This window comes from Rutidosis leptorrhynchoides, chromosome 11 (genome assembly GCF_046630445.1).
Source record: "Rutidosis leptorrhynchoides isolate AG116_Rl617_1_P2 chromosome 11, CSIRO_AGI_Rlap_v1, whole genome shotgun sequence".
Taxonomy (NCBI): Eukaryota; Viridiplantae; Streptophyta; class Magnoliopsida; order Asterales; family Asteraceae; genus Rutidosis; species Rutidosis leptorrhynchoides.
This window is the reverse complement of record NC_092343.1, coordinates 302038784-302049173: the sequence shown is the minus strand read 5'-3', so window position 1 is coordinate 302049173 and position 10390 is coordinate 302038784. Positions and strand designations below refer to the sequence as shown.

The 10390-nt window shown below is 31.0% G+C and overlaps 1 non-coding gene across 1 annotated transcript; it reads left to right on the top strand.

Annotated features, from left to right (window-relative positions):
- The first annotated feature begins 9400 nt into the window (after positions 1 to 9400).
- On the top strand, positions 9401 to 9506 carry LOC139878971 (small nucleolar RNA R71). The gene has a single exon (XR_011769829.1). It is a non-coding gene; the product is annotated as a small nucleolar RNA R71 (small nucleolar RNA).
- The last annotated feature ends 884 nt before the right edge of the window (positions 9507 to 10390 follow it).

Below are 10390 nucleotides of genomic sequence, written 5' to 3'. Positions count from 1 at the left end.
TTTCAAAGTAGCAAATTTTGTCACAGCTCCAGCAAGTCAACTTCGAATTTTCATTCGAAGTAGCCTTACTATAATCCTGATATATACAATTACCCTTTTGATACCGGAGAATTTTTTTATATTCCACCACATTACCAGCAAATGTACCAGCAACCTTGTCGCTCCTTAGTTTAAATCCCTCCGACAAATCCCTATATTTATCTATTGAAGTCTCGTCATGTACTCATCCGTATCTTGTAACGAGAACTGCCATAACAATTACCAGGAATCAGCAATCAGTACTTTGAAAACTCACAGCATACCTACATCAACAGTTATATGTATGACATTTATCTCTTAGAATTATGATCTCTCATTTTGAAATTCTGAAAAGTACTCAGTCACAAATCAATACTCTGAATATTGAAAAAGCTGAATGAAGCATCAGAAACCATAGACAACCGTAAACGACCTTAATCATCGAAAGTTTGATGATAAAGAATAGTATGTTGGAAAAGCTCAGAAAAGTTGGAACTGGAAAACTGATTGAGCTAATCACGAAGGAGACCAAGGACAAATACAAGGACCATACCATATATTCAAAGAATCCAGGTAATTCTGGATCCGATGAAACCTTCAACGAATATCTTGCTCCATACTCATGTTAAAAATCTTGCGGAAAAATCTTTCTCCATCAACCATCGAACCCAGAAATTCTAAAATATCATCATCAATATCTTCGATATTTCTGAGGATATTTTCATAAATATTCTCGTCCGAAATTATATACCTCTTCGTGCTTCCTGTGTATCATTATATCGGAAACATTCAACAGAAAATTTAGTATCCAAAAGCAGATTATGCGAAACTATGAAGAAAACCGTGGACAAATCACAAAGAATAAGTTTGACTTCAAAGAATCCAATTGATTCAATGCCTACTGAAGTCTTTAGCGAATATCTTGCTCCTTACCCTAAACCCTTGCGGACAATAGTCTCCATCATCCTCTGATCTTAAATATTCAAGGATATTATCGTATCTTTCATTATAAATATCCTCCAAATTTCTGAAGATATTTTCATAACTATTCTTATATGAAATCATTAATCTATTAGTGCTATCAGTGTTACATCATATAGAAACTGTTAGTTTCTATATTCTGTAAACTTTCGAGCTTAAAATACGAATGTTATTGAAGTAATGTTGGGAATTGATGCATGAGTTAGTATAATATAATGACACTTGATCAACGTGATTATATTACATTAAGTCATGCTGAGTTTCTAAATGGAACGTGATGATTCACAGATCATAACGTCATCATCTGCCATGTTACATAACTCTTTCATTCTACTTAACTCCGGAACAAATTAAGAAAATGTATTCTTGATGGTTCTATCTTTCGTGATGTTGATAAATTTGAAAATCAAATCGTGCTATCACGTTCCTTCCTGCTTAGAACATTATAATCATTCAAAACTCTGTATCTACAAATTTTGGACCATTATTCGCTTGACTTGAAGTCGGGAAGAGAAAATAAAAGCATAGAGCTTTGAAATATAAGGGAGAATATAAAGTCCGATAACAACACATAAATTACAAACCGTGTATATCAATGTTTATCGCAACATAAAGACACGGGAGAATTAAAAACATTATAATCCCGAGGGCGAAGTAGAAGAAAGCAGATTCCTATGGTGGAAGTTGGAAAAGGAGAATGATTGTTGCGATAATGAGGATGAGGACAAGGATCAGAACTGGATTAAGCATTTTCAGAATCGTTTGGGATGTATGAAACAAGAAGGAAAGTATAGGAATGGTGAGAATAATGGAACGGAAAAGCTTAATTTATAATGGAAATATTAGACAGAGTAATCAAGACAGATCACTGTATTTAATTATAGAGATCTTAATTTCCTTACTCGCCGAAGAATCAAATCTTTTAGATTTCGAAGATTTTCTTTAAATCCCTTGAATTCCAGAATTCAACCCTGACTCTGTCAAAAGTTAAGATAAATCTTTACTTTCCTATTTCATTCTTTGGTAATAGCTTCATTCGTACTCTTCGAATAATCGAATTATTTTATCCATATTACTCAATGATGATAAAACTCAATTTATCAACTCGTATTCGTTATGAACACATTTTTATAGTTAGCCATGACCACCCCACTCAAATTTCGGGACGAAATTTCTTTAACGGGTAGGTACTGTGATGACCCCGGAATTTTCGACCAAATTTAAACTTAATCTTTATATAATTTCGACACGATAAGCAAAGTCTATTAAACTGAGTCTCATAATGTTGGAACAATTTTTCAAGAATGCATTCGACCTTGACTATTCCCGACGATTCACGAACATTTGTTTGTAAATAAATATGTAAATACATGTTATGTAAATGTATGTATATATAAAAATTGGAAATCATAAAATATAATTTAAATTATATATGTAAAAGAAAATACAAAATAATTATATTATAATTTAAAATGAATATATATGATTTCTATGAATAATTATAATTATATTTATATATAGTAATACATTAAAATTTATAAATAATAAATAAAAGTTATCATATGATACATATGATTACTAAGTATTACATCATAAATAATATATCATACAAGTTAAAATATAGTTGTTGTATTAATATTATTACTTTCATCATCATTATAATATCAATATTAGTATTAACTAGTATTAATATCTGTATTATTAATAATATTATATATATACATATGTATATATGAAATTTGATACATTTAATTTGTTACATTATTGTTTATATCATTATCATTTTTAATAACATTATTATTATAATTAGTAGTAAAATTTTAAATTTTAATTATTATGATCAGAATATTAGTTAACACTCTTTATAATATAATACATATAGTTATACTACCTAAGCTATTATAAGTAAATACTAATTCATTAAATATAGTTTTTATAATAAATATTGTTATTATTGTTAAATATTAATATTAGTGTTATTAATGTTCTTATTTTAAAAATATAATATATAGATATAAAATTGAATATATATATATATATATAAATATTATTATTATTAATATTATTATCAATACTAATATAATTAGTATTATTATTATAATTATCATTAAGAACATTATTATTATCAATTTTATTAGAATCCTTATTATTGTGACTTATTATTATTATTATTATTAATATTATTATTTATATTTAGATTAAATTTAATATAATTATAAATATCAATTATTAACAATATTTATATATATAGTACGTACGATTTTGTTTCCAATCCAACTTGCAATCGCTTAAAATCTTTAAAGGTAATTTAATCTGTCCAAAAGGATACCAATCCAATATGCTAGACAACAAAATTCGTTATCAATCCTTGTCTTTTTTTTTATTTTGGTACCGATTGATTTCTCTGTCGAGTCAAGTAGACTACAAAACCAATCACAGTTAGCGAATTCAGTTGTAAAATTATCACTCAACCTTTATACAAAACTCTTATTACACAATTTGAGATTTGAAAACAGAAAAATCAAAACCTTATTTAAATAACACAGCTCCTTTTCTCTGTTTTTGGTTCCAACTTCAAACAGCTCAAATTCGTTTTGTTTTTCAAAATATATAAATGTAAAGTTGTTAGGAATGGTTCAATCGATCTTTCTGCAAAATACGAAGCTCCAATTCTTCCTATTGAATCTGAATTGCGAGGTCAAAGTTTAGATTTTTAAAGTCAACCATGTGTTCAAAGATCAAATTGGAGTTTTATAAATTATGTTTACTGAAATTAAGGATTCGGGTAGTTTTCATGAGGGATTTACTACAAACTTTATGTTGAAAGTATAATCTAAAAGAGTCCAAAACGTTAAAATACAATTGGAGTTCATCTGAGTTTTCAGCGACTGCTGCTACTGTTTTTTTTTTTTTTTCTGTTATTTATAATCACTGCGAACCATTGTTTCTGCTTCGTTTAAAATTTCTGAAAATCAAATGGTTAATCAGATGATGAATTGCGTTGGGTTTGAGTCGTTCTTCGTTAACTGTAAACAGCATCTGTTTCTTCTTCTTTTTTTTTATTCCATTTCATTTTCAATAAATTAAAACAAATAATATAGGTAGATTATCTTTCGTTTATATTTATTTTAAATTAAACAAATTACAATCTTGTCATGAATTATAAGGACCCGTCAATTTTTGTTTGATGGAGAAGAAGAGGGATCACAGAAACACAGGTTAAATAGTTTTGAATTCGTCATATAATCAGAAAATTAGAAACGGAGGAATGGTGGAGTGTGTGTTCGGGTTAGCTTGTGGTCACAGGTTCGAATCCAGGGCCTGTCAGATTTTGTTTTTGGAACCCATTTTCACTTGAGGTAGTTTCCTACTTCTATTATTATTATTATTGTAATTATTGTTATGTTAATATTAAGTATTAGTATTAATATTATTAGATATTATGATTATTATGATTTTTACTAGTATTATTATTATTATTATTATTATTATTATTATTATTATTATTATTATTATTATTATTATTATTATTATTATTATTATTATTATTATTAGTGTCATGATTATTAGTGTTATTATTATTAGTGTTATTATTAATGTTATAAAGATTATTATTATCATTATTATTATTATTTTTAATACAAGTAGTAAATATCATTTATTATTATTACGATTATAAATACAAAAATAAATATCATTATTATTATTGTTAAGATAAGTATTATTATTATTAGTAACATAAATACTGTTAGTATTATTATTATCATTATTATTTTATTATTAGTATTATATTATCGTTATTAATAAAGTTGTTATTATTATTATTTTTATCAAAAGAATCAGTATTATCAAAACTATTTTTTTTAACAGATAAATATTTTGTATGTAAAAATATACTTATTACTATATTATAATCATATTAATATCTCAGATAACTATATATCAAACCTATTAACATGTTTATATATAAATATATACATATAACAAACTAATGATTTTTAAATATAATACTAATCATATATATAGATATATTAAGATAACTAAATGTATGGATACTAATTATTTTAAAAATTTTTACAAAATAAATACACATAATATAAAAATTAAGATATAATATAAGTATAGGTTTTAAGTGGAATTTAGTATAAATTCTATATAACCACAAATATATAAATAATATACATACATATATATATATATATATATATATATATATATATATATATATATATATATATATATATATATAAAAATGAAATTATGTGATAGTTCTATTATATGTTTTAATAGATATACAATTGATATAGGTTCGTGAATCCGAGGCCAACCCTATAATTGTTCAATGTCGTTCTATGTATTTTTACTACAAAATAAATTAGGTGAGTTTCATTAATCCCTTTTTAAATGCTTTTGCAATATATATTTTTGGGACTGAGAATACATGCGCTGCTTTTATAAATGTTTGACAAAATAGACACAAGTACTTAAAACTACATTCTATGGCTGGATTATTAAACCAAATATGCCCCTTTTTATTAAGTCTGGTAATCTAAGAATTAGGGAACAGACACCCTAATTGACGCGAACTCTAAAGATAGATCTATCGGGACCAACAAGCCCCATCCAAAGTACCGGATGCTTTAGTACTTCGAAATTTATATCATGTCCGAAGGAGGATCCCGGAATGATGGGGATATTCTTATATGTATATTGTGAATGTCGGTTACCAGGTGTTCAATCCATATGAATGATATTTTTGTCTCTATGTACGGGACGTATGTTTATGTGAAATGGAAATATGAAATCTTGTGGTCTATTAAAATTATGAAATGATTATTTATGTTAAACTAATGAACTCACCAACCTTTTGGTTGACACTTGAAAGCATGTTTATTCTCAGGTACGAAAGAAATCTTCCGCTGTGCAAATGTTCATTTTAAAGATATTACTTGGAGTCATTCATGACATATTTCAAAAGACGTTGCATTCGAGTCGTTGAGTTCATCAAGATTATTATTAAATCAATTATAGTTAGATATTATAAAATGGTATGCATACCGTCAACTTTCGATGTAATGAAATATTGTCTTTTCAAAAACGAATGCAATGTTTGTAAAATGTATCATATAGAGGTCAAGTACCTCGCGATGTAATCAACTATTGTGAATCATTTATAATCGATATGGACTTCGTCCGGATGGATTAGGACGGGTCTTCACAAAACCCGCTCTTCCTCTTGAAAGAATGATTAGGGAGAAGATCAGTGCCGTCCTTATCTAACCGGTGGAGATTTGATTCTTGGTCAAGCCTATGACAATACTTGCAACATGACTGGCTATGAGTGAATTCATTTCATAGATTGATAGGGAACCCCAAACACTTGAGTGATTTGAGTGACCCGTGTAAGAAAGCCAAAGTCATGTAACCTCCTCTCATGCTTGCAGAGATAGTTTCTCCCCTTTTAGAAGACGGTTTGTCTGATTTTGCTCTTATAATAAATAACAAGCCACTTGAATAATAGAATGGAAACCTCAGAAGCACCCTTGAACTTAAAATAAAAGAAAATTTTGCTTGAGGACAAGCAAAGTCTAAGTGTGGGATATTTGATATCGGGCAAAAAGTCACGTTTTTACCCCCGATATTGAGCCCTAAAACCATAAAGTTCCAAAGTTTATCGCCAAAATAATCACTTTGTTGGTTAATTTGGTAGATTTGGTAATTACAAAGGCTATGTTTCAAGAATCACTAAAAACGGATGAAAAATGAGGAAAACGAGCAAAACCGGCTAAGACGATTAACTCGCGTTTAAATAACTTAATTTATAATTTTTGGAAAAGATTATTTACCTAATCTCATGTTGTAGGATATTCAATTATGAACATATGAGCTCAAGAATCATCAAAAACGGATCTAAAACGAAGATTCTAGAGCAAAACGGTGAAAGATCCAGCAAACCCCTTGCCAAACGGCTTGCCATTATGGAAAATGGCCTGCTAGCAAACGGGAACCAAAAAAGGCTTACCTTGGCAAACGGCCATCAAAAACGGCCTTGGCAAACGGCCTGCCAAACAGCAGGGATTTTTCAGCAATTTAATTACAATTTTGCCACCAAGCATTTCTTATAAATGGGGGCTTCATCCCACAATTTCAACACACCAATTCTTCACTTCTCTCTCAAATATCTCTCTATAGTCGCTCTCTAGTGATCTATAGGAGATTAGTTTTCTCTCTACTTTCTCTCTCTAGATTCTAGAGAGAGAAAAGTACAGAGATTAGGAAATATAATTATCTCTCTATTGTAGCTCTCTAGTGATCAATAGGAGATTAGTATGTAGTTAGTAGTAGAAGCTATCAAGCACTGTAACGCTATGGATATTATGAAGAAATACAAGTGTTATACTGCCGTCATTATTCAGTAATATCTATCCTTTCTTTTATTAATTTATTATAATATTCTTGTTCGATATTTGTGATTTATTAATATTAGAAATGCTTGTTGCCATAATGTGTGAGTAATTGCTTGATTGTTTTAAATGATTTAATAATGTTAGCTAGGGATGATTATCATTTCGTACTCGCTTTCTATCTATGATATTAAACCTCGTTATTATCTTCCTTCCACCAATAAACGTGATTAAAACCTTTTATAAAGTTGACAATTATAAGGTAATTAATTATCTGTGCTTATAAATTGGTCAAGGTATGAACCCATCGGAAATACTATAAACTACATGGGGAATTATCGTAGGACCAGATCAAGACATTGGTCAAGAGTATAAGACTCGAAGAAATACTGTTGCAACAGTAGAGTACAGTGTTGATGTACTATAGGACCACTTGAGCATGGTCAAGGTTAGAAGCTATGGAAACACTATAAGTCTAGTACATGGTGGATAACTAAGGGAATTATTGGGTAGATTTAAGTAAGGGCTGGTTTAAATCATAAATGGGAGTTTAATGCACTACAATACAAACTAAGCTTATAAATCTTTAAGGAAGACTGAGAACTATCAGATGTTCTAATTTGTCTACAAACCCTTAGATTTTACCAACCCATTGACAGAAAGGGATTCGAAATACAATCATAATCACTCACTTGGGTGATACACTAAGGTGTTAAGAAATGTTGGATATTCTATATATATAGCTATGCTACTTTATTCGTGCGCCCAAGGTATGCATTGCATCCAAGATGTGCCGCTTATATCCTTAAACTGGATAAAGCGTCGGGAGTTGAGCATAGTCCATCCAATCAGAATCTTCAAAGCCTAGTTTCTCGTCACATGCTAATCGGGAAATAGATCAGAATCTAGTGTTCACACCAAGATATATCTATCCAATGAGTGTCTCATAATCATCCCGACACTACGTTATCATAAATCATGGTGAACCACGTCTTCTCTGTCCTTAGCTGTTGCATGCTAGCTAACTTATTTTAATTATATTGTTTTAATATTTTAAATACTATTATAAATCAAATCAACCCAACTATTGTCTTTACACAATTTGATATTCCGGATAAAGTGGTGTCTAGAATGAACCGGTTGGACTTGGTTATTGGATTTTCCTAACAGTCGCCAATTTATTGAGACCAAAAGGATCCTGCCTCTCCACACAAGGTGTACCTGGCCACTAGTCTTGGATACTAAATTGTGTACAAACCCAATCTTAATTACTAAATTATCTGAATAAGCTTCGCTTCAAATTCGACCGCTCAAGAAACGACCCTAGGTCATATTTGCCCTTGCAAACCCATAGGAAGGAATAATAGATTTAGGCCCGACATATATAAATTAAACAATCAACTTCTTCTATTGATATCCTGAATTGACGTTTTGCGACCTAACGACATCGCATAAATAAACCGTCCGATTTGGACATATCATAGGTCAATTGAGATTGTTGGGGTGGGTAAGGTGGGTAACGATAGCGAAAAGGTTGGTTGTTTATTTGGAATTGGTTAACCATAGGTTGTTGATTGAAGCCGGGATTTGATTGGCGAGCTGGGTATTGAACGTAACAGACTGAACTGTCAGGGTTTTCGTACTCAACTTGATATTCTTCAGTGGGTTGCGGGTTGGTATAATTAACACAGGCCTGGACCTGGTTAACTTGCTGTGGCTGCGTCTTCAATTCTCTGAGTTGTTTGGCAAGAGATTCCATCTTTTCCGTGAGAGATTTGATGGCCTCTGTTTGATTATTGAGTGCGGAAAGTGGTGCAGATGATGAAGTTGTTTCACCACTGTTCCAGTCATGATGATGCATTGTCATGTTTTTGAGCAACTCCCATGCTTCATCTGCAGTTTGGTTCATCAGGTTTCCTTGAGCAGCGGCATCGATCATTGTCCTATGATTTACCGTAAGACCATTATAGAAGGTGCAAATTTAGGCTGAACGTTCTAACTGGTGGTTAGGGCATTTTTTCAGCAAGGTTTTGAATCGCTCCCATGCAGTGTAAAGAGATTCATCATAACTTTGTTTGAAGTTAATGATGTCATTCTTAAGCTTGGTTTGTTTAGAAGGAGGGTAATATTTGGTTAAAAATTTAGTAGCCATCTCCGTCCAAGACGTGATGGAATCTTTTTCCAGTCCTTCAAAACATGTATGTGCATGATGGGTGAGAGAATAGGGGAACAAGTATATTCGGACTATATCTTGTCCTATCCCTGGCAGCTTGGAGGAGTTCGAAAGAAATATGAATTTATCGAGGTGAGAATTAGGATCGTCATTCGGTAATCCATGGATTTGACAGCCATTTTGGATGAGTTGTATGATGTGATGTTTTAACTCGAATGAGTGTCTTTGAATCTCTGGAAATCTGATTGGTCCTCCTCGACCTTCAATCGAGGGTTTAGTGTTTTCTGCTAAAGTAACGCGTAACGCCATTTGTTTTCTGATTCTTGCTTCCTTGTGTGCTTTAGAGATTATGGCGTCTGGATCAGGTACGAATAACAACAGCCCTGGTCTAGATCGGGTTTGGGTCATACACTGGGTATGCCTCTTTTTGTTGTTTTAATTTTAACAGATAAACTAGGTTCCTAATTTAGTCTAAGGCAATCTAATGAGTAATCTAAGGTAATCTAAGGTAGTCTAAGGTATTCTATTCTAAGGTATTCTAATTATCGTAATTATAGATATGTTTTTGGTTCTTGCTACTGATTCCCTGGTATTTCAATAACAGAGCTTCGCACGAATTATTTAACAAACCAAGTGGCCAGGCCGACTACGGAGAGGCAGGATCCTTTTGGTTCCAATATAATTGGAGACTGTTCAGAAAAGCCAACAACCAAGTCCGTGTATAATTGTCTTTCATAGACACCACTTAAATGTTTGTGAATGAGTTTGATAGAGAGCAGTATTGTTTGATACCAGCTCCCCGGCAGCGGCGCCA